At 48.1% G+C, this 27416-nt stretch overlaps 1 protein-coding gene across 1 annotated transcript in view; it reads left to right on the forward strand.

The window, feature by feature from the left end:
* The window catches only part of MYO1D (myosin ID), a 358148-nt gene that overhangs the window by 326695 nt on the left and 4037 nt on the right, over nt 1–27416 (forward strand). The window lies entirely within an intron of this gene.

The raw sequence follows: 27416 nt of genomic DNA on the forward strand, positions 1-27416 counted from the left end.
TTCCTCTCCACTGTAAGAATTCTCTTGAAATGGAAAATAGTTCCACATGATCAATCTGAGCTGTTTATTGGGTTTTGTTTTTTTTTTTTGGTTGAAAACCTGTGGTGTCTCCCTGTCAAGAAAAACCATGCCTTGAAAAGAGGGCTCCAAACTTACCAGCCCACAAAAAAAGAAGGATCCATAAAGGAGAATGACCAGGAGACCCAGGCAAAGTCTCTAGCTCCTACCAATTATCCAGCCCACATTTCCACTTTCCCTTGATGTGTCTCCCTCAGACACGGACACTACCCAGGCGTCGGCAGCATCACATTTCATCCCTATAAATACAATTGAAGATTTTTTTTTTTCAAACTCAGAACCAACAAAGGATTTCATCTGAATAGACAGGGTTAGAGAACTTGATTTGAGGAACAAAGAGTTTGATACAATCTAAAAAATATATATAGGAGTGGAAGAAAAAAGAAGCAGTTCTTGATGAGTCTGAAACAGTATTCAGCAAATACTTACAAAGCACCCACTATGTGTTGGGCCAGACACTGGGCTGGGAAGTGGAGAGACAGCAGCAGTGAACCAGACCCTGACGCTACGTTGGAGATTACAGTCTAACTGGGGGGAGGGTACTGCATGAGGAAACCGACAATTACAGTCTGACATGTTGAAGTACATAGAGAGACAACCCTGCCTTGCAAGATCAGAGAAGACTCCCAAAAGTGATGCTGATGTTGAGATGCAAATGACAAACAGAAGTTGGTCTGGGGATTTCCCTGAATGGTCCAGTGGTTAAGAGTCCGCCTTCCAAGGCAGGGAACAGAGGTTTTTGTCCCTGGTCGGGGAACTAAGATCCCACATGCCGTGGGGCAACTAAGCCCAAGTACCGCAGGTGCTGAGCCCGCGAGAGCCCATGCACGCAACTAGAGCAACCCACACACCGCAACGAAGATCCCGCGCGCCACAACTAAGACCCAAGGCAGCCAAGTAAATAGATACAAAAAAAGAAGAAGTTGGTCTGGAAAACAGACCAAGAGCCTTCCAGGCGGGAACAGTGTGTGCAGAAGGCCTGAAGGCAAAAGCACCATGGCAGAGGGGTGTATGCGGGTGGACCAAGAGAGGAGTAGCTGCCTGACCCGGAGACAGGGAGGTAAGCGCGGGGTGGGAGGAGGTGGAGAAAAGGTAGTGAGAAACAGGCGAAGCATCTGGTCCAGTCCAGCTTTCGCCGGGCTGAATAACCCAGCCTCCTGTACATTTTAGTGGGTGTCACTGAAAGTAGGCTCCCCACGGGCCAGCAAGCTGCCTCAGCCTCCCCGCTTTCTTCCCGAGACCCCCAAGAGACTATGGCCCCCATTTCTCAAGTTGGGAAGCTGAAGGAGGGGTGGGCTTGAGGAAACTGTCAGAACCAGAGCCCACCACCCTGTCTCTCGTCCGAGACCTGAGAGTTCTGGGGCAGAGAAATTTCTGTCCCGGAAACTGACCTACAGCTTCCCTTCTAGCAGAGTTCTGGATTCAACCCTCACCTGGAGCAGGTGCTAAGACAGTGATGCTCACAGCTCAGGCATCACACCTACAACTCCGGGGGTTTGGTGGGGGAGTTCTTGAGATCACCTGAAAAAGACACAGGGAATTTTAGAGAGAACCTGATGAGAAATTCAAGTAACACTGACTGGAAATCCACCCACGGCAGCTGCTCTCCCCAGCTGCATGCCATGTGGTGACCGCGTTCGAACAGTTTTGACTCAATGAGGCTAAAAATAACCAGGAATGTAAAACCCTCAGGAGTCAGGTCTCTAAATGAGCTAGCCCGAGAAATCCACAGGGCGAGTGGGAAGGAGAGGTGGGGAGGTTTGTCTTTGGGCCACTGGATCAGTGGTCAGAGGAGATCACGCGAGTAGCTGAAGTAACTCTTAGACCCCGAGGACCTTGCCATTCCCCTTCCAAATCAGTTGGCTGAACATTGTGGTACCCATTTCACAGATGGTGAAAAACATATGGCGCCCGCCCCCGCTGCCCCCGAACCCTTTCAGACTGAGGCTTGCTAATCTCAGCTCTAGTCCAAGTCCAGGGGACTTCCTATGGAAAATGAAAGTAATGAAATGCACAGATAAGTAACTTCCTCCTTATTCCCATCCTCCACCTCGGCCCCGGTAGCATGGAGCGAGAAGCAGCCCTTTCTTTAGTTGTGAAACTGAGACTGGGACTTTCTCACCAGTGGAGGAAAGAGTAAGGTGACATCAGAAGGAAGCACGCTTCACCAGAGACAGAAGCAAAAGGATGCTTTTTTTTATCGTGGGAAATTCAAAAGGATATAGATACTCATTTACTCAAAGGAAATAGATATGCTTTTCCTTGCAAAGAAACTACCCATAAATATTTTTTACTGCATTTTTTCTGGCAAGAAAAATGAAGTTGGCCCTGGTTGTATGAGCTCCATGGTCTTCATGATAATAGTAATCATTATGAAGTGTTTATGCTCCAAGCACTGCTGAGAAAGCTCTTTGCCACTGATCACAATTTTTTTAATTAATTATTTTACAATATTGTATTGGTTTTGCCATACATTGACTTAAATCCACCATGGGTGTACATGTGTTCCCCATCGTGAACCCCCCTCCCACCTCCCTCCCCATCCCATCCCTCTGGGTCATCCCAATGCACCAGCCCCAAGCATCCTGTATCATGCATCAAACCTGGACTGGCAATTCGTTTCACATATAATTTACATGTTTCAATGCCATTCTCCCTTATCATCCCCCCCTCGCCCTCTCCCACAAAGTCCAAAAGACTGTTCAATACATCTGTGTCTCTTTTGCTGTCTTGCATACAGGGTTATCGTTACCATCTTTCTAAATTCCATATATACGCATTAGTATACTGTATTGGTGTTTTTCTTCCTGGCTTACTTCACTCTGTATAATAGGCTCCAGTTTCATCCACCTCATTAGAACTGATTCAAATGTATTCTTTTTAATGGCTGAGTAATATTCCATTATGATCACTATTTTTTGATCTTCACAAAAACCTACATGCGGGGTGATACCACTATTATCCCCATCTCATGATGGAGGAATTGGAGGGTTGGACAGGTTTAGAAGTTTGCCTCCAGGCACATGACTTGTCAGTGGGGAAGTAGATATTTGCTCCCATCAGACTCACTGCAGAACTGATCCTCTGAATACTTTAGTTCAGTTCCCCAGCCTCTGGGCGATGGATTTCCTGTCAGATCAGTGGCGGCATTAGATTAGAAATAAAATGCACAGTGCCCTTGAATCATCCTAAAATCATCCTCCCTGCATCCGTGGGAAAATTGTCTTCCACGAAACCAGTCCAACGGATGAGGACCGCTGCTTTAGTTCACTGCCTCTGGCTTTATTATTTTGTCACAAAGACTAAAGGGACTGATTTTTAGAATCTTCTCAGTTTCCTGTGAAGACTTTTTCTGTTTTTCATTTGCATTTTGCTCTTTCTTTATTGGTGAGATTTGGTATTTCCACCCTTTCCTTGCCTCTCTTAAAGTAGATGAATGGACGCCAAGTCGGAAGCCTGAGGTCTGGGTGTCAGTTTCACTTCTGCTGCCGCCTACTAAGTGATCTCACCCAGTTCACGGCCTCTTTAGGCCCGGCTCCTTATCCGGAAAATGAAGCTCTAAGAGTCTAATGAAGGTCTGTTCCCGTACTGAATACCCGCATTGTCTTTCCTCTCACCCCTCGTGTCTTTCCAAGCCCTCATCTCTCTCCTTTCCTTCTCATCCTGGCCACTAGCAAGCCCTCAGGCCCTCTGTCTTCTGCATCTTTGGTCCTCTGTCTTATATGCGGCAGGGAGGCAGGGGACGTGGTGTGAGAGTACATCCTTGTCCAGAGGTCTGGGGGCGTGGATCATAAGGAGATGGATGAGCAGATGGATGATGTAACTCAGTGGAAGGCACAGGTGGAGCTGGCCCTCCTCAAAAGTCTAGGATAAATCAGTCTTGGCTTTGGGACCTCTCCATCTCTGCTCTGTCTTCCCTGGTCTCCCATCATTACGCCCATCATTACTCCCATCATGTCCTCACCCTGCTCCTGGCTTCATACCCCAGTGCCCTTTGTACCAGTTCATCCCATCCTCCTCCCGTCTCACCCCATCTTACCATCACGTGGTACTTGTTCTGTATCCCATTCCCTCAGGACTCCGCTGTTTAGCAAATGGTATGTCTCATCTTCCTAATGCGTTTACCCAGCATCCCTTCCCAGCACTGTAATGCTTTAACTCATCTTAAGAAGCATCTAAAAAATTAAGAAGGCCTTCAAGAGATGAGAGTGGTTTGGGGCAGAATTCCTTTATTCTGACCACCAATGAGGCACCTGCTTTTGATCCAAAGGCTTTCTAGCCCTGAATCCAGTGCTTTCCACTCATGAATAGGAGACAACAACAGGCCTCCTGTGGTGAGATGGGAATTAGGACAGCGAGTAGGGGGTTAGCGCATTTTATAACGAATATGTGAAATAGTTCAGGGAAACTGCGATTTATTTAATCCAGGTTGGCTGGTTAGAGTTCGGTGGACAAAGAAGCAATCACTAGCCACGTCTCAGCCCATTAAGGTTCTCCCAAATCATTTTAAATTATTGGGCATTCATTTCACTAGTGTCTGTATTTAATATTTAATATTCCTGGAAGCACCAGCTACTGAGCAAAGGAGCAACTTATAGGAGGCTGTGAAAATTCCTCTTCCTTTAACTTCCTCAGAGTTCTTTGCAGTTTGCTGATGATTGTGTGGGAACCCGTGGGCCTTTAATCACACAGAGTCGGCCTCTAAAGGGAGACTGCTCTAACGTCCGCCATCAGAGCACTCCTTTTAGACTGCAGAAACAGCGTGCGCCGCCTGGGCCTTTGCATCCCTATTTTAGGTGTGTTTCTAAGGAGTAGGTTGGTTGTCATGGTTTGGAAGAACTTCTCCACCATCAGGATGCAGTAACACTAGGGGGAGGCAAGGCCCATCTGTCCCTAAGGGAGAGGTCTGGAGGAAATAAATAGCCTTCTGGCTGGAATATTCTAGATGTCTCCCTGCTTAAGCAGCCCTCAGGGTCAGAGCCCCTCTCAAGGCCCAGCTCTAGAATTCTCAGCTTCAAGAATCGAGGCTGGGTCTTTTTGGTCAATCCCCTGAATGCTGCGTTGTTGGTAGGCCTTACTGAGCCGAGGGGGCTCATTCCCCGCCCTGCGTTCTCAGTGTCTCAGTCCTTCCATTCCCTGTTCATTCTCCACCTGCCTAGAAGATGAGCTTTACCCCCATCTTTGACGACAGTCATCTCAGAATTCTGGGATGCAGGAATGATCGCAGTCTGCATTTATTATTTTTATTCATGATGTTTCTGTCCTGGCTGAGAAGACCCCTACCCTACCCTAGGATACCAGAGCGGCTTCTCAGAGCATCACCAAGTACCGAGGACTCTTGGAATAGACACAGTGCCTGTCCAGATACATGGACCCAGGTCTGTGGGTCAGGAAGGGGCGCTCTGTTCAGCTGGAGATGGTGGTGCCCTCTCATTCCTGGGAATCGCAGAGTGGCTGGGAGCCAGCTCCTGCCAGCCCACACCAGCCTGTCACACGCCTGTTATTCATCAGCATCCTTCTTTATTTTCTCACCAAGTGTGATGCTCCAGACCCAGGCCAGATGTGTCATACAGGGGAGACTTCACCTGGTGGATAAGAAGCCATATGTTCCTGCCCACGCTTTGCTGAGTTTTCAAAAACTTCCCAACCACACCCGTGGGTCTTTGTTTGTCTTCATGGTGAGGCCTCAGGGGCATCGTGCTTCCTGGATGTTTCTGGGCCTGGTCCCTGTCACACTCAGGAGGCTGGTCTTGGGAAGCCTTCTCTGCAGACGTCCCATGTGCCTAGTGGTCAGGGCATCACCCTTGTCTGGGGTGTGGCGAGTCCATGGTGGACTCAGCAGTTGCCAAGGTGATTAAGGCCAGTTTCTGCCCTCAGGTTACAGTTTCATGAGCTTTTCCCTGTTTGTGTTGAAATACAGTTTGAGAGAGAATACCATGGGGTAGAATTTCAAGTGCCAAAAAAAAAAAAAAAAAAAGGACAGATTGATTTTCTTTTTCTGGAGCAGGAATTTGAAGCAGGAAAATTGTCACGTGTGGCAGACTGCTGCAGGGTGGTTCCCGTGGGCCTGGGTCTTCAGGGTTTCCACTAATCCCATTTCACCCATTTCTTCAGGGTAGCCCATCCTCCTCCCCTTCAACTATTTCTGGCTAATTCATAGTCCTGGTTTAAAAAATAAATAAATAAGGGAAGGCAAGCAAGAAAGAGAAAAAAAGAAAGCCTGTTTGCCCAGATAGTCCGTTTCTTGATGCTTTTTGTCTTAGGCCAGTCACACGCCCTTCTGACCCAAATCCGTATTCCCATTCCCTTTCGGCAACCCCGGTGAGCTCACAATATGCCAGCAGATGATCTAAGCCCCAAATCATCACCTTCTCTAGAAAAACAAACAAACAAAAACAGCCGGAAGGAGGGAGGGCGGATGGGAGGGTGGGGGCACGGTAAATGATGCGTACAACTACAGCTAAAAGGGGCCCCGCGCCGCCTGGCCCCTCGGCGGGTGGGCGTATGTGTGTGTGTGCACGCGCGCGCATCTTCCACCCACCGGACCCAGCACACGCGCGAGCACACACACAGACACCATCACCGCCCCCCACCCCCCACCCCCCTCGCTCTGGGCAGGCGGCGGCATTTTAATGTCAGATGGAATCACTAAACCCGCGTTGCCATGGCGACCGCGGGAGCGGCGGAGCTAAAAGCGGCAGCCGGGCCGCCGCCTCCCCCGCCGCAGCCCACCCGGCGGTGCAGATTCCCTTTGTCTCGCCAGCTCCTCGCATCCTCCTTCCCCCCATCTCCCCTCTTCCCTTCTTCATCTGCCTTTGCCCTCCCCCCTTTCTGTCCTGCCTCCCCTCCCCCTCCTCCCCATCTTGTGTCGCCCCGCCCCCACTCTCCTCGCCCCAGCTCTCCCAGAGCAGCCGCAGGTTGGGGACCCCTGGACTCAGCGCCCACCGCAGGTGCCGGATCAAGCCGGCCGCTCCCCTCACCCGGCGGCACAGACAGGCCCGGAGCCGTCTGTTATCCCGGGGACCTTAATGTCTCACTTGAAACCAGCATGTTCAAAAGAGGAGGAAGAGAACAGGAACTGTTGTTTTTCCGGCACCTGGATGGATGCCCTTCAGCTCGTGCTCTCTCCAGCCGGTGGCCCGCTGTGGTCACCCTGGCAGGAGAGGACCGGCCCCAGCCCCCCACCCCGCCGCCCCCCAGAGGGACTGAAAGCTGACCGTCATGGAAACGCACTTGCCTCACCCCGCTAGACCTCAAATAACTCAGCAGCTACAGGAGGTCCTGTCTAGATGGGGTTGTTGCTCCCCAGAGCAGAATTACCAGGGCTTCCAGAAGATGAAGGCCTCTTAACTGGGGTTGGGGGGTGCTGTTAGCATCCACATAAGCTGATGAGGAAGGGTGCTGAGGCACAGTAAGGATCCCCAGCCCAGAACCCTTCTGTCATCCATCTGTCTTGAGGCAACATAGCGGCTCGAATGGCACTGGCTGGAAACGTCATTCAGACTGGTTCATGATGCAACTGATGCCCTCGTCTTCGAGGGAGGAAAAAAAATAAGATTGGTGCCATGCTATTGGAGTGTCCGTAAAAAGGACACACCATGGTCTAATTAAATTTACTAAATAAAAAGCATTTTCTAGACACCAACTGTATCCAACAGTTAGGTATTGGGTTTAATGGGATATTTTGGAATGACTTTTTCCATGTTCTGAAGGTCACACCTACCATGTAAATGACGAAACACTGATTAACAGCCAGAAACCTCGGACCACTCTCATCAGGGTCGTGAGTCAGTGACACTCCAGTACCATCTTGCTTCCATCACACACCTTCACTATCATTCCCACATCTGAAATGAAAAGTATGACTTTCACATGGTTAAAGGCTGGGGTTTTGGTTTCAAGTCAGCCCTCAATGATATGTACGGATATGTATGTATGTGTTAGCTATGTGCACACAGAACAATGCCTGCACTGATAAACAGTGAGTGAAACTGGGAGTCCTGCTAGGGAACTCTTCCCCTGATTCCCCCTGATTCCCCCAAGAGTAGATGAGACCGGAGTAGGCGTCCCACCACGTGATTCCAAAGCATTCTGCACTTTTTACATCCAGAGCGCGTCCCAGGATTAGGGATAAACAGTGATAAGTGGGTAATTCTTGTTTATGTATGTCTCCACACCAGACTGTAAGCTTGGGGAGGGAAGGAACAGCACCTGTCTTTCACGTCCCTTATTTTCAGGGGCCAGGACACAGGCAGGATTTAGTACGCTTCTGTCGAATAAAGAAAGATGAGAAGTGGACCAGAAAGAGGTACTGTCAGTGGTGGGGCCTGGAGGGTGTCCAGAGGGTGAGCCCGGGGTACCAGGAGGGGTCCCATCTCCATCATCTCTTGGGAGCTCAGTGACCCTCCAGGGGCTCCATCTTCCCTGCACAAAGTACCTCTAGGAAGCTGTCCTAAATAATTCTTGTGTATCTGGAATATGTCTGAAATTCCTCATAATAACAAAATTGTAAATCATAATAAAAAATCATAAATGAGGGGAACTCGGTCATTTGCCAAGCCACTCCTGAGCAGGTGACTGGAGCCCTGCCCCAAGGCAAGGCCAGGCCGCCCTTCTCCCAGTACTTCCCAGGGAAAGATGAGGTGTCGGTGCTCTGAGGCAGGGACGTGCAGGAAAACCACCCAGGGCCTTGAGACAGCAACATCAGGACTTCCCTGGTGGTCTAGCGGTTAAGAATCCACGTGCCAATGCAGAGGACACAGGTTCGATCCCTGGCCCGTGAAGATCCCATATGCCACGGGGCAACTGAGTCTGTGCCCCACGACTGCTCAAGTCCACGTGCCCTGGAGCCTGTGCTCCGCAACAAGAGAAGCCACCACACTGCAACTGGATAGTAGCACCAGCTCACCACAACTAGAGAATGCCCGTACGCAGCAATGAAGACCCTGCACGGCCAAAAACAAATAAAATTGAGAGGAAAACACCAACATCCAGGGGCCCACAAGCAGACTAGCTGATCAGAGCCTCTCAGAGCAAGGACTGACCACTGCTTTTCAGATGCTCCTCTGACGATCCACATGCTCAATTCACATGTGGCTCTGTGGGACCCCAAAAATGCAGGCAAGAGGAGGCAGGGACACTTACACTCACCAAACCCAGAGATTCGATTTCAGCTGTCCAGCTGATGCTGGTACACATTAGGCTGAACAAAGAGATGACTGACTTTAGCCCACTTTGGGTTGTTTCACCACTGCTCATAGAACCTCTTTTTGCCTTAAAAAGCCCACAGGTCCACTCCTTTGACAGTCGTTTAAAAGAAATCTGTAACTGTCTAATCAGGGCATGAACCATTTTTCAGACTTGCCCAGGCAGCAGTGACCTAAATATTACTCAGGGTGTCTGACTTCCAGCCCCAGAGGAAGAGCGTATTTGGTTTGTTTTTATGCTGATGAAGTTGAGCCAGTAATTCAAGGTCCCCATCAGGTATGGCTGAATCACTGGATGCTATGAGTTCGTTCTTTAGCCCGAACACTGTGATGTCGAGTTATTATTGTTACTCACTTTTCAGTAGAATCACTTATGCACTCACTCAGTCTAATTTGTGCCATCTTTTAATTGATGGGTGCTAAAATGAGCAGAATCTGGAGGGCTGGGTGGGAGGGGCCCCGCCCATTTATATCAGCCAGGTAGAGAGAGTAGATCTCTAGAAAATGTGACTAACCCATTACGAGCCAGCAGGCGTAGCAGCAGATTGCTCTACTGTCTGTCCCAGGTAACCTGGCAGGCCGTAAATAAGGCCTGTGTTAGAAGCCACGAAAGCTGTCAACACACAGCAAGGAAATCTGCCTAAGCTGCCCACTGGCGTATCCGAGGCAATTGACTTTCCACTAGCAGTGTGTCTGCCCACAAGGTCAAGGCAAATTTGGCAAGAAGGCACATGGGGACACTTCGCCTTGAAATCTCTTGGGATACCGGTTAGTCTTAAGGGTTTGTCTCGGGCACTTCAATCAAGTTAGTGATGGTAGAGAGGAATTCTTCAGGGTAGCAAGGAAAAAAGCACAAATGTGGTCTGAGCGAACCCCACACTTGCTTTCCCAGCCAGCAAGCTCCAGCCCGGATCCCAATCACCCATTTCTGGGAACTTAAAAACCAGGAGAGCAGTTGAATGGTCTCGAGACCCACATGGGGCTTTTGATGTGTCTCCCAGCAGCGGCAACACAGCGAATGGTTTCTGTGATGTGGGACGCCCAGGCAAGCAGGCCTGGACCACTGCCACTGGCTCCCCTCTCATCATAGAGCCAGAAATAGATGCCACATCCCAGGGATGGGGAAGTCGGGCTGCATGGGACGTTTCATCTGTTGGAATATTGTTCTGCACCGCCCGACAAAATTACCGAGTTCTCAGTTCTGTAGCAGTGGCATTGAGTAAGAGTCTGAAAATTGATGCATTATGTTCTAGCTTAAAATAGCGCATGCAGAAGAAGAAAAGCAGGGCTGTTAAGATGTGTGCAGAACATACTGATGGAAGGACCTGGGTTGCCTCTGTTATTACCAGCATGAGAGGGTCTGTTGGAGCAGGGGTTGGGTTTTCCATCCAAAGCTTTCAAGTGGTAAAGGCTTCAGGACCACAGTGAGTCCGGGTACATTTTTTTTTCTTTTTTTTTTTTTGGCTAGCATAACTGAGCGCAAGCCCTTCTATTCTCAAACAGGTGGTAGAAAGTGGGCGGTTTGTTTCTTTTCCTCTCTCTGTTCTGGGTTGGTTCATGAGGTAGTGGCTTCTGTTTTAACCCTGTTGAATTCCCCTTAGAACAGAATCCCCAGCTATGTGCTACCTAATCAGATATTCTGCACTGTGGATTACGGTTGCCTGCATGGGCTGCAAGGCTTAGTGAGAGTGAGGTGGAAAATGCACAAAAGGAACTGTGTCATCCGCCCCCGAGAAGAAAGTATCTTTTGTCAGCTGAGGTGGGATTTTAAAATACTCAAGAACAAGTGAAAAGGGCCTTCTGGAATTGATAAGCTTTTTCACCAATACGGCCCTAGGTAGGAGGTAGCATAGTTGATTCTTAAATGGCCATCTGTGGTCCAGTGAAGAGGCCTTGAGGCCCAAGGACAAGGGTCCCTCCAGCCCCTGTATCAGTTGTTTAACCAACATTCTAAGCGTAAGAACCTCCATCATTAGAGCACTTGACCTGGGGACTTCCCAGGTGGTCCAGTGGCTAAGACTTCTCATTCCCAATGCAGGGGGCCTCAGTTTGATCCCTAAGCAGGGAACTAGATCCCTTATGCTGCAGCTAAAGAACTGCATGCTGCAACCAAGACTTCATGCAGCCCAATAATAAAAAATATATATAGTTTTTAAATGGGACATCGCTGGTGGCCCAGTGGTTAAGAATCCACCTTTGGGTTCAATCCCTGGTCAGAGAAGTAAGATCCCACATGCTGCAGGGCAACTAAGCCCACACATAACAGCGAAAGATCCCGCGTGCCACACAAAAGACCTGATGCAGCCAAATAAACACTAATTTTAAAAAACACTTGACTCCATAACAGATGTTCAAAGGGCACTTACTCTCTGAGCCGGGCATCACCCTAGCCACTGTGTCAATGTATATTTTCTTTCTCACCAGAACCCTTTAGAAGAAAGCATTCGCACTGTTAATTATCCCAGTTCAAGAAGCCAAGCTTCAAAGGATATGTGATCGCCCAAAACCATATAGCTGGATTCCCACCCTAGACTGGCAGATTCCAAAGGCCTGTTCTCTCCACCAGGCCTATTGTCTCCTGTCTTGATTAAGCAACATTACTAGAAATACACAGAAGCTGGAAGTACCCATCTCTTCCCTGCTGCTGTTGCCAGCTGGAATGTCTGACTCCTGGGGTATAATAGCCCAAATTCCAAAGGATTGGTTAGTATCCATGAGAAATTACTTTTTCCAAGCTCGGCAAGTAGTCTGATGTGCAAACCGCCCCTACATGGGGACTTGAACGTAACTGTTCAATAAACCATAATGTGCCAGTTGTCATTGGACAGTGGCCAGTTTCCAGCTTCCTATAGTCACTACAATTCTAGAGAATGTGACCATTTATTCGCAAAGCAAGAATTAGGCCTTTCTTTTCCTCCCCCCACTACTCCACCTTTATAATTTGCATCATTGCTCCTGGGAATGCTGCTTGAGATTTGGGCATTTTCAGATAAAAATTCCTGAAAAGAGTGGTGGGATAAGTATCAAAAAGAAGACCACTGGATAAAAAGTAGGACTTCCCTGGTGATCCAGTGGCTAAGACTCTGCGCTCCCAGTGCAGGGGGCCCAACCCCTGGTCAGGGAACTAGATCCCTCAGGCCACAACTAAGAGTTCACGTGCTGCGACTAAAAGACCCCATGTGCCACAACTAAGGCCCAGCACAGCCAAATAAATAAATACATTTTTTTTAAGTTAGACACGTTAAAGAGTATCAGGTGGGTGAGAATAACAGGCCACCACACATACTGTTTTAACACCAAATTGTCAAAATTCAAGGCTTGTTTACTTAATATAGCACAGCACCAGGATAATATTGTAGATACCTGTTTTGTAATACAATTTGCTTACAGAATAGGCCTGGGGAAACAGTTTTGATATATGATCTGCCTCATGATCACACGTTCCTTTAAGGGAGAGAGAGCAGAAAGGCATATGTTCCCGAGTAAGTCTTCATACATGCAGCAAAACCCTTAGGATCATTTTCCAGAGGAAGCAAAACTCAACATTGTCCAAAATCAAACTCATTCTGTCTGTCTCCTTCTCCATCACCCACACTGACACCTAGGAACGCAGAAGACGCTCCCTGTTACTGTCTAGGTCTGGTCAGTCACCAAATTCTTGCTCTGAAGCATCTCGCAAACTTGCCCTGTTTCTGCCTTCTTAACAACCACAGGCCCTTCTTCCTTGATTTACAGTTTGCTACCTGATCTGCCTGCTTTACAATGCCCCCATAAAAGGATTAATCTCCAAAATACACAAACAACTCATGCAGCTCAGTGTCAAAGAAAAACCCAATCAAAAAGTGGGCAGAAGACCTAAATAGACATTTTTCCAAAGAAGACATACAAATGGCCAACAAATACACAGAAGATGGTCGACATCACTTATCATTAGAGAAATACAAATAAAAACTACAATAAGGTATCACCTTTTACTGGTCAGACTGGCTATCATCAGAAAATCTGGAAACAGTAAATAAATGTTGGAGAGGGTGTGGGGAAAACGGAAACCTCTTGCACTGTTGGTGGGAATGTAAATTGATACAGCCACTGTGGAGAACAGTATGGAAGTTCCTTAAAGAACCAAAACTAGAACTACCATATGACCCAGCAACCCCACTCCTGGACATATACCCTGAAAAAAACATAATTCAAACAGACATATGTACCCTAATGTTCATTGCAGCACTATTTACAATAGATAGGATATGGAAGCAACCTAAATATACATCAACAGATGAATGGATAAAGAAGATGAGGTATATATGTATATACAATGGAATGTTACTCAGCCATAAAAAGGAACAAAATTGGGTCGTTTATAGTGATGTGGATGGACCCAGACACTGTCATACAGAGTGAAAAACAGAAAGAGAAAAATATTGTATATTAATGCATATGTATGGAATCTAGGAAAACGGTACAGATGAATCTATTGGCAAGGCAGGAACAGAGATGCAGGTATGGAGTGCAGACATCTGGATGCTGGGGGTGCAGTGGAGGGTGGGACAAATTGAGAGAGTATCGCTCATGTATATACTCACATATACACTCAGATCCTTCACCGTCTGAGCCACCAGGAAGCCCATATACACACTACCTATGCGTAAGATAGCTAAGTGGCTGAGTCCCGTTCTTTTAGTCGGCAGCTGCTGTGTGGCACAGGGAACTCGGCTTGGTGCTCTGTGACGCCCTAGAGGGTGGAAGCGGGGAGCGGGGAGCAAAGCTCAAGAGGGAGGGGGTGTGTGTATACACAGAGCTGACAGCAGAACCCAGCACAACATTGCAAAGCCATTACACTCCAATAATAAATGTGTTTAAAAATTGGTGCTTTCAGCTATATAGAAGTTTAAAAGGAGGATAAATATAAAAATGTTTTAAAATCGAAAAAAAAAATGCCCCCTTTAGTCTGTCCTCCACATCACTTGTTTCCTATCAGTTTCCTGTATTCATTCTTTTATTAAATGTATCTACCTTATGCCACACACTGTTAGAACTGGCAGTATGGAAGAGGGCCCTTTCCCATGGACTTAACCTTTGGGAAGAGGGTGGGAGCCACAGGAAGACAGTAAACAAGCCAAGAATCAAATAGGTCAATTTCAGATAGCAGTAATTGCACCAATAAAGTATTCTTTGTCTTCTCCACTCACGAATCCTTAAGAACGTCTCCATTGCCTCCAAAATTAAGCCCAACCTCCTTGCCTGTTATCTACCCCAGCCTCTCTCGCACCACAGTCACCAAACACAGCTGCGTCGTAAACTACACCCCACCCTTGCATTCCCCGTGTATTCTGTCAATTTCACTTTTCGGCTGCAAGGCATCTCTTTTGTCCTCCTCATGCTTCAGGGGACAGCTGGTCCCTCCTGTCTTTGGCTCTTGGAGATCTGGGCTGGGGAGGCCCAAGAGAGGACAATTAGAGCTGGAGGGATGTGGTCGGAGGGAGGAGACACACCAGCCAGACTGGGCGAGGCTGCTGGACCGCGGAGTGGGCGAGGACTGCTGGACCTGTTTCCCGGGGACTCAGCACCCCGCCCCGAGGCTCTGCCTCGCTCCACACATGGGGAGCAGCGTGAAGGAGAGAAATCAGGTCACGTTCTGGACCAGGGTGCTGAGAGATGCATCTGCATAGCAAAGCCAGGACCCCCACGGCCCTCGAGGTGGCACCCAGGCCGAGAGCAGGCAGGGATTCTCCCCTGCCCCCATCCTGTGCTCCCCGAGCGCACCCTGCAGACCTCTAACAGTGCCGACGTTCGCACTGTACACAGCAGCCATTTGTGGACCGGTCGGCCTCCCTCCCCGGACTCTGAGCTTCTTGAGCATGGAGGCTGTTTTATTATTTATCTTGCATCCCAGAGCCTTAGACTCAGATACTGGATGTAGGGCATGTTTCAAGATAATGCTAAGGAATCCCCGAGCCCAAGGGAGATCATTCATCTTATATTTGCCTACTTTGATGACTCTCTTTTTAGAATTTATGGTGTGTGTGTGTGTGTGTGTGTGTGTGTAGCCACAAACCATCCGAGATGTCCAGTTTTCAGATGGAGAGACAGGGGTCCTGCGAGCTCCCCTGTGCAGTAAGCCACAGCCCCACACAAACAGAAGCTCAGATGCTTCTTGACAATGGTGAACCAAATAGGCAGATATTGAATGATGTTCTACAACCCACTAAAAATCATCTGGACTTCCCTGGTGACCCCGTGGGGTAAAGAATCCGTGTGACAATGCAGGACACATGGGTTCGATTCCTGATCCGGGAAGATCCCCCATCCCTCAGAACAACTCAGCTTGTGCACCACAGCTGCTGAGCCTGTGCTCTAGGGCCTGGGAGCCACAGCTGTTGAGCCCATGGGCCGCAACTGCTGAGGCCTGCGTGCCACAGAGCCCGTGCTCCGCAGCAAGAGAAGCCACGGCAGTGAGAAGCCCACACGCTGCAACTGCGAATACCCGCTGCTCACAACTCGAGAAAAGCCCACGCAGCAACAAAGACCCAGCAGGACAGCCATAAATAAATAAAATGATTTTTTTTAATCATCTGTTCAAAGGAAGATGTGGCTCCTGGTTCGTGTTCAATCCAGTCTGATTTAGCACCTTCATTAATGATGCAAATAGAAAAGAAACAGCAGTGTTCACAGACAGAGCTAACTTTGGAGGTGCTGTTAACAGAAGTGTCAGGATAGGAGAAGCACAAATGAAAGCAGAAAACAGCAAAGTTGCAAAAAAAAAAAAAATGCTTAACAGAGCAAAGGGAAAAAAAATCAGATACTTTTTGATAAAATAAAACCCCAAAGTCTTCAGAGCAAATCACTGAGATGAGAAGGTGAAGGGAGGCCAAGAAAAAGAAGAGAGAAGAGGTGGGAACAGAGAGGAGGGCAGGGAAGATGGGATGGACACAGAGGAGCCACGCTCAGGCCCCGGAGCCAGCGCCCTCTTGTTGGAGGTGATGGGGCGGCCCCAGCCCCTGGCCCGTGACACTGCTCTGCCCACAGCTGCTGTCCCATTTGTTTTGTGGTAGGGGTTTGGCTTGGTGCTATTTTCTTGCTTCTGTTTTCTGTTCTTCTCTCATGTCTGAGGGAGCGGTGGGTATGGTTTTGTCCTTTTCGTTCAGTTTTGAAAGGTTTCATTATCCCCGGCAGAAAGCATCAATTTGGACATTTGGGGAGGGACAGAGGAATGCAGCCTGTTAAGAGTCCAGATTCCAAGAATATAAAGCAAAGTGGAACATCCTCACCGCCGGGGTTCCTGATGTTGGTGGAAGGGAAGCAAATGCGGTTGCTGGCCATCTCAGGATGTGGCCCATCCAGGCCACATCCAGCAGTGCCTCGGTCCACCCTGCCAGGGAAGGGCCACCAGCACACGAAGAATAGGAACCTTCTGCTTGACAAAACCAGGAGCCTCTAGAGAGCAACAGTCCTCAGGGACTCCAGCTGGAAAATCAAGACAGCAGGGTGCACCAGACAGTAGTTCTTAAAAGCGCACGAATTCTCCAGGCACCAGGACCACACCCACTCTGATGGCCTGCAGTCAACCAAGCCTGAAAACATCAGTGGAAAGTGTCCATGAACGGGACTTCCCTGGTGGTTCAGAGGCTAGGACTCCGTGTACTCCCAATGCTGGAAGCCTGGGTTCGATTTCTGGTCAGGGAACTAGATCCTACATTGCCACAGCTTAGAGTTTGCACATGGCAATGAATATCGAAGATCCCACTTGCTCCAACTAAGACCAGGAGCAGCCAGATGCATAGACAGATGCGTGTCCAGATACATAGACAGATGCATGTCCAGATGCATAGACAGACAGATGCGTGTCCAGGAAGCAGGGGACAGGTGGTGACAATGGGGGTCCTGGCTGTGGGTCAGGATGCCCAAACTTTAACACCAGATTCCATATGTTAAAGAATTGTGTGCAGCAGAAGTAATGCTCCCAGACAACAACTGGACAAATACCTCAGTGTGCAGACTAAGAGGAATAGGGCTGCAGTCACTCAAGAGACAGCCACAACCTTCCAGGTGTGCAGAGCTCCTTGACTTTGCTAAGCTTCTGTGCCCTCATCTGTGGCGTGGGCATAATGGCAGTGCCTTGTAAGGTGTTGGTCAGGATTAAATGAGATGAAGTATGTAAAATGTTGAAGACGGTGCTTAGTGCATGGGAAGTTCTCTGTAAGTGGGTGGTTTTGATAGTCAAGCTCTCCCTTCCCCCTAAACCCCTCTTAGAGCTACACAAGAGATGCTGCTAATTGTACCGGCCATAGCCAACCAACAGCTAAGTGATCTTGGGAAGTATCTGCTCACATCACTTGGGATCACTGCGAAGTGTGCATGGAGGGCTTCCCTGGTGGTCCAGTGGTTAAGAATCCTCCTACCAGTGCAAAAGGGGACACCGGTTCCATCCCTGTTCTGCGAAGACCCCACAGGCCACATGGCATCTGAGCCCGTGCACCACAACTGCCTGCGTGCCCTGGAGCACGTGCTCCTCGAGAGAAGCCACTGCAATGGGAACCCCGTGCACCGCGGCCAGAGAGTAGCCCTCGCCCACCACAAGCAGAGAAAGCCCAAGCGCAGCCATGAAGACACAGCACAGCCAAAAGTTAATTTTTAAAAAAGAAATGTGCGTGGAACCAGTGTCTGCTCATCTCCATTCAACCTCCGAAAAAGAAGAAAAAAAAAAGATGACAACATGTTCATTGATGTAATTCCTGGAACTTCTCCAACGTTGCATGTATGTTTCCAAAATCCACTGGTCCAAATGTCTGTCATCCTACAAACATTTTTGTCTCCCTGAGAACGTCATCGGCAATGGTGAGGGAACACCCAGGATGTGAGAGTTTGGATTTACAAAGCAAAGTAATGATTCACTTTGCAGAAGGGTTCTCTGGCTCTCAGAAAGCATCTCGGGAATGGTGAGCACCCCTGGGGCCTCTTCGTGTGCCTTAATCACATTCCACACCTCCACACCGCCGTGCCCGGAGCACGGTGCCAGGAGGGCAGGTGCGGCCCCAAATCCCAGCTCATCCATGGTTCACCCGTGGCTCCAACTCACTTCTCATCAACCCCGCTTTGAAGAGGCGTGATGTTGCCCTTGGGTCTTCTGGTTAGCATCTGACATTGAAATGAGTCCCAGCTGCTTTCTTAATGATGTCTCTTTTAAAAATTCATTCTTTCTGTAGACAGTTATGGAACTCCTATTCTGTATCAGATAGCTGCCCTTAGGAGCTCTTGATCAGAGGATGAAAACTGCCCAGAAGCACTTAGGAAGTAGGGAGCTGAGCTAATGATTGTATTCTAGCGACTGTTTTGGTAGCGGGGTGCACAGAGGTGCAGGCTTGGGCTCTGGCCCAGATGCTTAGGTTCAGATCTGGCTCTGCTTTCTGATCTTGGCAGGTAGTTAGATTCCTGAGGCCTCATGTCCTCTTCTGACTATGGGACTTACCTTGTCCTGTCATGAGGATCTCATGAGTTGCTATTGTAAAGCACTTAGTAAAAGAGCATACAGTACTTACTATTGTTATTAAAGTCTCTTTCTATTTGATTTCTATTTGTATTGTATTATCGTCAGATAAGATAGTCTCAGTCTGATGCTAATTCTTAAGTATTTATTGAATTTCTTTTTAGGGTATGGTACCTATTCCAATTACACTTTAAAGTCATGTGTAATACTATTAAATGACCCAGAAATCCCCCTAATGGGCATATACCCTGAGAAAACCATAATTCAAAAAGACACACGTGCAGGACTTCCCTGGCGGCCAAGCGGCTAAGACTCAACTCTCAATGCAGGGGGCCTGGGTTTGTTCCGTGGTCAAGGAGCTTGATCCCAAACACCAAAACTAAGACCCAGCACAGTCAAATAAATAAATAATTTTTTTAAAAGACACATATACCACAGTGTTCATTGAAGCACTATTTACAATAGCCAGGACATGGAAGCAACAGATGAAAGGATAAAGAAGATGCTGTACATATATATACAGTGGAATATTACTCAACCGTAAAAAGGGACAAAATTGGGTCATTTGTGGAGATGTGGATGGACCCAGAGTCTGTCATATAGAGTGAAGTCAGTCAGAAAGAAAAACAAATACATTAACAAACACATGGGGAATCTAGAAAAATGGCACCGATGAACCTATTTGCTGGGCAGGAAGAGAGACGCAAATGTAGAGGACATACTTGTAGACACAGTGGGGGAAGGAGAGGATGGGATGAGTTGAGAGACTAGCATTGACATATATACACCACCTTGTGTGAAACAGACAACGGGTGAGAAGCCGCTGTACCACGCAGGAAGCTCAGCTTGGTGCTCTGTGATGACCTAGAGGGTGGGATGTGGGGTGTTTGGGGGGCGTCCAAGAGGGAGGGGTATATGTATGCTTATAGCTGATTCACTTTGTTGTGCAGCAGAAACTAACACAACATTGCAAAGCAGTTATACTCCAATTCCAAAAAATGCGTATTCTCTAATTGTTGAGTATCATTGAGCGCGCAAAGCTTATGTATTTGGTTCAAATCTATATTATTATTAGTTGGGTTCAAGTCTATGTTCTTTTAACATTGTCTGCAGATCTGTACGTTTTGGGGGAAAGTATATTAACATCATTGACTATTTGCAGACATGTCATTATATCATTGCACATCTCACACAAATGGATTTGCTTTTTTTTCTGGAGAGTATCTTCCTCATGAACAACTCCTTGAAAAGGGAGAGAGTTATCTCGCCGGTTCTTCCCCCAGCAGCAGCGCAGTCTGCCAGCCTTCTTGTGATTAACATTTGCCTTGTGTGTCTGGTTTCTTCCCTTAACTTGGCTTTGTCATTAGGGTCGAGATGGGTCTCTTGCAAATAGACTTCTAGCCACATTTCTCAATTCAGTCTGAGAACTCCCTTTCAACACATTATTGACCGGGGCGGTGGGGGGGTGGGGGTGGTTCTTGCAGAAACTAACGAGTGTGGCCAGCGATTTGTTATGTAAGTGAATATTGAAACACTGCAGTCTGGAACGTTCAGGTGACAAAAGACATGCTTCCCTGGCGGTTCAGCGGTAAAGAATCTGCCTGCCAATGCACAGACTCGGGTTCAATCCTTGGATCGGGAAGATCCCCTGGAGAAGGAAATGGCAACCCCATCCAGTATTCTTGCCTGGGAAATCCCATGGACAGAGGAGCCTGACAGGCAATATCATCCATGGGGTCACAAAAGAGTCAGACACGACTTACCAACTAAACAACAACCAAAGACATATTAATATGTCTGAGGTTAACAGGGGTTCACATCTGTGCCGGCTTATGTTGTCTCGGCCCCGGGTTCCTTCTTTGCCCCTTTTGCTGGCCCTTCCTTCCTTCCATTAGGTGAAGCAGACTTAGTTCTGCCCCTTCCTTCTGCTGCTGTGGAACGTGCGCCTTGCAGTCTTACCTTCTCCTTCACCATCAGTTGCCTTTACTTTTGTGCTTGTCTGTGGAGCCTGAAGTTCATCAGTCTCCTTACCCTCCTCCCAGATGAGAGCGGGACCCTGGAACGGTGTCCTGGGACCACACCCCATCTTCTCCAGGATGTTGTTCCGTGTTGGTTTGAAACCCTCAGACATCTCCATCAGCGCCGTGTTTTCCGCTTACTGAGACTGACCTGCGTGTTTGCTGGTGAGTCTGCTCCCAGCACATCGCCCACACCGCTCTTTTCCTCTGGATTCAGTGTCTTTCCTGATGAACGACAGGGTCCTTCTTTACCCAAGAGCTGAGCTTGTCTGACACCCCAGGGCTCACCCCCGCTGTCTGAGAAAGTCTTTCTGTTGGCCTCCTGCTCAGCTGATGATCAGGGATAGAATTCTAGGTTGACAGATATTTTCCATAAACCCTTTGATGAGTCTGTGTTTTCATTTTTGCCTCCTAGTCGATGAGCAGGCCTATGATTCCTTTGCAAGCGGTGTCTCTCTTCGCCCTGGGTGTTCAGGTTTGCTCTGCCTTTGGGAACCTGCAGTGGATCTGTTTTTCAAGAGGTCGAGAGAAGAAAGCTTGAGGTTTTCTTTTTTCTATTTTACTAGAAAACCCTTTTTGTGTATGTCTCCTCACACCGTGGCTCTGTGCCTCTCTGCCTCGCTGGGAGGCAGGCTCCCGGTGACCGGCAGCCTGACGCTGACCCTGGTGCCCACACGTCCTCAGCGTGGCATCTGCTGACATCCCATCCTGTCCTTTTCCTGACCCTGCAGGGTCACCCTTCCTGGCCTGCAACCTCTACTTTGATTTTAAATATTCTTCCTGGGGAATCATGTTCATGTTGGAGACATTTGTACACAGTGGGCAGGGCTTGTCAGCTCCAATCATGCTGTTGGAAGCAACACCATTGCCTGCTTGGGGCTTCGAGAGAACAGGGGCACCCAGCTCGGTCTGGGGGTGGGGAGTGGGAGGAGGCAGTTCTGGAAAGCACTGGGGAATGACTGAAGAGGTTTTTAGCAGGAGAATGACAGCATCTTTTAGTGCCTTTAAATATCTCTCTGGTGACAACGAGGAGGACATGTTTGAAGCGGAGTGCAGGGCAAACCAAAGACAGAAGACTGGGTTAGGCGGCTGTGTTCACAAGTAGGAAAAGGGGGCTGGGGTTCTGGGCAGTAAGGGTGGCAGTGGAGAGAGACCCAGAAAGTGAAATAAAAGAGAACTCAGTAATGACGTGAGCGGAGGAGGGACCAGGCTGAGCCGGGCTTCCTGGCCCCTGTGATGGATGGATGATGACACGTCTCCCTGTGACAGGCTCGACAGGAGGAGGGAAGCAGTTTGGGGAAGGGGCCAAGAGGATGAGCTCAGTGTTGGACACAGACAGGCTCAGCTGTCTGCGGGACATCCAGGGGGCTTGCTAGTCGGCGGCTGCACCTATGTGCTTGGGCCTCTGGCTGAGACGGGGGCACTGATTGGGTAACTGTCGTGGAAACCACAGTTATGGGTGGTACCCTGGAGGAGAGGGTGGAGGTGTGCGCGCTCAGTCACTCAGCGGCGTCCAACTCTCTGCGACCCTGCAGGCGTAGCCCACCAGGCTTCTCTGCCCCCGGGACTTCCCAGGCAAGAATACTGGAGTGGGTTGCCATTTCCTTCCCCAGGGATCTTCCCGACCCAGGGATCGAACCCGGGTCTCCTGCATTGGCAGGTGGATTCTTTACCACTGAGCCACCAGGGAAGCCGGGCACGGGAGGAGAATGTGTAGAATGAAAAGGACCAAAGATAAACACATCTAGGGAGCGAGGAGACAGAAACAGGCTCCTGCACTATTCCTGCCGCTTCTCCAGGCATCTGACGTCACCCCCTCTGGCATCCCAGGCCAGCCCCCCACGCTCAGGCGGCCCCGGTGCGTGTGTCGGGCCATTAGCGCTTGCCCATCTTCCTGTCAAGAACGGGCGCCTTAACAAGGACCTACCGTATAGCCAGGGAGCTCTGCTCAGTGTTACGTGGCCGTTTGATTGTGGGGGGGGCTTGGGGGAGAATGGAAACATGTATATGTATGATCGAGCTTCTTTGCTATCCACCGGAAACCATCACAACCGTGTTAACTGGCTGTACTGGCGGGCTACAGTCCAAAGGGTCGCAAAGAGTCGGACATGACTGAGCGCCCACGCACGCACACATACAAGAGAAAAAAATTTTTTTAAAAGAAAAAGAATGGGTGCCTTGAAGTCGGGGCCTGCATCCTACCCTCTTTATGTTCACTTTCTCTGCACGGAGCCCAGCCTGTCGTGGGTGCTTGGTAAATCTCCACCAAGAGGAGGAGAGTGGGTGGGGGAGAGACGGGTGATGGGCCGAGAAGGAGAGCCCTGGGAGAGGGTGTCCCTGCCTGGGGGAGGTGTCAGGGCCACGGGGCTTCCGCCCACCAGCCCGGGAGCCTGTCGTCAGGTGGTGTCATGGAGGCAAACGCTGGCTGCATGGGGTCCTCGGGACACGCTGCCTGCTCAGAATCATTTAGTGACTGGAGAGGTTTTATTTTCTACATAAAAATGGTGTCACTAGACTTCCCTGGTGGTCCAGTGGTTAAGAATCCGCCTGGCAGTTCAGGGGATGCAGGTTCCATCCCTCATCAGGGAAGTAAGATCCTGCAAGCCTCGGAGTAACTACAGACTTCATGTGCTGCAACTAAGACCCAATGCAGCCAAATAAGCAAAAAAAAAAAACCACTTTTTAAATGGTGTTGTCCCCCATCCCTCACCAGCCACAAACCCAGAGAGGACCCAGCAGGCCAGGAGATGTGACACCCACACTCAAGACTGCATGGGCGCTTGGATTCTCAGACTCGCTGGAGGAGGGACCGTGGTCGAGGTGTCCGTTAGACCCTGACAAAAACAGAAGTAGCATTTCCTACAGCAGGATTTTGAAAGAGCTGCCCTCTGCGGTTTGACATGAGCAGAAGGACATGTCAAAGGACTGCCTTCTTGCAGGAAGCGAAACATGTAGGGAACAGCTGCAGACACGAGCGGGCCATTGTCCTCCCTGGGAGCTGGAGGCCCTGCACTGTGTCCCGGAGGCGTGCAGGTGGAGGGCAGCCTGTCCTGGTGAATCTAAGGTTTATTGTGAAACACTGCATGTCTCACCGCTGCAAAAAGCATCTATTTATGACCTGCCCGTGCTTGGTGCAAGGCAAGCTTCCTCCCACCACATCCTGTGACCAAACACAGAGATCATTGCGTTAGCCCAGAAGTCTCTGAACTGCTGGCCACTCCCCCAGAGGATCCATGCGTCAGCTCTCTGCACTTCCCCTCACTCGCATCCCAATTCCCTTTCAAGTGCACATGTTAGAGTTCCAGCAGGGGACGCCCTCAAGAACAGAGGGCGGGGCTTCCCTGGTGGTCCAGTGGATAAGAATCCACTTGCCACGCAGGGGACGTGGGTTTGATCCCTGGTCCAGGAAGATCTCACATGCTGAGGGACAGCTAAGCCTTTGCACCGCAACTACTGAAGCCTGTGCATCTAGGGCCCGTGCTCTGCAACAAGAGCGGCCGCCACGATGAGAAGCCCACGCACCCCAACTCGAGAGTCGCCCCACTCAGCGCAACTAGGGAAAGCCCTCTCGCAGCAACGAAGACCTAGCACAGACAAAATAATTTTTTCTTTTTTTAAAAAAAAAAGAGAATGTGGCTCAAGTCCCAGGCTGCTGGGGGGCAGGACAAGAGTTTTCTGCTGACCAGAGGTCTGGACAGCAGGGGACAAGTTCTGGGCTGGTGCAGCCCCTGGAGACACTGGCACTACCACACTTAATGCAGAACTTTTCAATGCACCGCTGCAAAGGATGCCCGCAGATCCGGTCTTGTGTTGACCCATGGATTTCTCTGATGAGCACAGGACTGGAGGAAACGGAAGCAAAGTAACTTGATCAAGGCCATTTGTCTGCAATGATGGCTTGGAACAGATGAAACGAGATGAAAGTCCCCGAATTCCACAGTTTGCTGAGCCATTAAATCCGGTAACAGAAGACGGGAGGAAAGCCCCTCCCCCTCACAGCCAGCAGCCTCCATCACAGCTGTCACCAGCAGCTATCAAATCTGCTCTTTTCTTTAAAAACTAAGGAGGGTGCGCTGGTTCCATGAAGATTTCCAGTGTGGTGAAGCTCCAGCAGAAGGTGTCACTTGACACCTGCGGAGAATCCGCTCCCTTGTCTGCCTTTTGGACCCTCCCGCGCTGGTCTGGCTTCAAGATAAGCACAAGAAACCCCTCGCTGGCCTTCAAACCATATTGGTTTGAACTTAAAATGCTGAGGAAAAAAACACGGTTTGAGGACAAGTTCTAACATTTCCTTTAGATCAACCCACTTGAAAAAAAAAATTGTGGTAAAATACCCCTAACTTAAAATTTACCATTAGTCACAATTAGTGCGTTCACTGTTGTACACCCATCACCACTGACTAGTTCCAGAATATTTTCATCAAAGGAAACACCCCAGCTCCTCTAATATGTTTTCTGTCTCTATGAATTTGCTTATTCTGGACATTTCATATGAGTGGAATTATATAACATGTAGCTTTTTCTGTCTAGCTTAACAAGGTTCATCCATATATTGTGCAGGCATCATTACTTCATTCTTTTTATGGCTAAATAATATTGCATTGGACATTTGTTTGTCCCTTCCTCAGTTGATAGATGTTTGGGTTATTTTTACCTATAAATTATTAAAGCATAGCTAATTTACAATGTGTTAGTTTCGAGTATACAGCAGAGTGATTCAGTTATATGTGTATGTATTATTTTTCAGATTATTTTCCATCATAGTTTATTATGAGATATTGAATATAGTTCTCTGTGCTTCATAGGAGGTCCTTGTTGTTTATCTACTTTATGTATAGCAGTGTGTATATATTAATCCCAGTCTTCTCATTTCTCTCTCCCCCTGCCCTCTGTCCCCTTTGGGAACCATAGGTTTGTTTTCTATGTCTGTATGTCAATTTCTGTTTTGTAAATAAGATTTTAAACTTTCTACCAAGTTTTGGATTGCATACATAAGTGATATCATATATTTGTCTTTCTCTGACTTACTTCGCTTAGTATGATAATCTCTACATCCATCCATATTGCTGCAAGTGGCATTCTTTTGCCCCTTTTTTATGGCTGAGTAACATTCCGTTGTGTGTATGTACCACATCTTATTTATCCATTCATTGGTCAGGGGAAATTCAGTTCGCTTCCATGTGAATAGTGCTGTAGTGAACTGGGGTGCATGTATGTTTTTAAATTACGGTATTTTCCAGATACATGTCCAGGAGTGGGATGATACTATGAAACTCCTAGAGAAAAACATAGGCAGAACACTCTTTGACCTAAATTGTAACTGTATCTTTTAGGATCTGTCTCCTAATGGAAATAAAAACAAAAATAAACAAATGGGACCTAATTAAACCTAAAAGCTTTTGCACAGCAAAGGAAACCATAGACAAAAAAAAGAAAAGACAACCTACAAAAAGGGAGAAAATGTCTGCAAACAACGCTACCGAAAAGGGATTAATTTCAAAAATATACAAACAGCTCATAGAGCTTAATATCAAAACAATAAACAACCCAATCAAACATGGGCAGAAGACCTAAATAGACATTTCTTCAAAGACATACAGATGGCCAAAAGGCACATGAAAAGATGTTTGATGTTGCTAATTTTTAGAGAAATATAAATCAAAACTATAATGAGGTATCACTTCACACAAGTCAGAATAGCCATCTTCAAAAAATCTACAAATATTAAATGCTGGAGAGGGGGTGGAGAAAAAGAAACCCTCCTACACTCTTGGTGGGATTGTAAATTGGTATAGCCACTATGAAGGAAGGTAGAGTTTCCTTTAAAAACTACAGTTACCCTATGACCCTAAAATCCCACTCCTAGGCATATGTTAGGAGTTTTATAGTATCTGGTGTACACTTAAGTCTTTAATTCATTTTGAGTTTATTTTTGTATATAGTGTTATGTTCTGACTTCATGCTTTTACTGTCCAGTTTTTCCAGCACCACTTACTGAAGAGGCTATCTCTTCTCCATTATATTCTTACCTCCTTTGTCGTAGATTCATTGACCTGTAAGTGTGTGGGTTTATTTCTGGGCTTTCTCTCCTGATCTATATGTGTGTTTTTATGCCAGTACCATGTTGTTTTGATGACTGTAGCTTTATAGTATAGTCTGAAGTCAAGGAGGGTGATTCCTCCAGCTCCATTCTTTTTTCTCAAGATTGTTTTGGTTTTTCAGGGGCTTTTGTGTCTCCATGTGTTTTTTCAAAAAAGAATTTTTTTGAGTGCTCAGTTGATCAGTTGTGTCCAACTGTGCAACAACCCCACAGACTGTAGCCCACCAGGTTTCTCTGTCCATGGGACCTTCCAGGCAAGAATACTGGAGTGAGCTGCCATTCCCTCCTCCAGGGGATCTTCCCGACCCAGGGATTGAATGGACTGTTTACTGCTGAGCCACAGGGAGACCCAGATTTTAAAACCTCTTGTTCTAGTTCTGTGAAAAATGCCATTGGTAAGCTGATTAGGATTGCAGTGACTGTGTAGATTGCTTTGGGCATTGTGGTCATTCTCCTCTAACTGCTGTGGCTAGGACTTTCAAAACCATGTTGAGTAAGTGTCCAGAGTGGGCACTCTTGTCTTGTTCTTG

Source organism: Odocoileus virginianus, chromosome 17, assembly GCF_023699985.2.
Source record: "Odocoileus virginianus isolate 20LAN1187 ecotype Illinois chromosome 17, Ovbor_1.2, whole genome shotgun sequence".
NCBI lineage: Eukaryota > Metazoa > Chordata > Mammalia > Artiodactyla > Cervidae > Odocoileus > Odocoileus virginianus.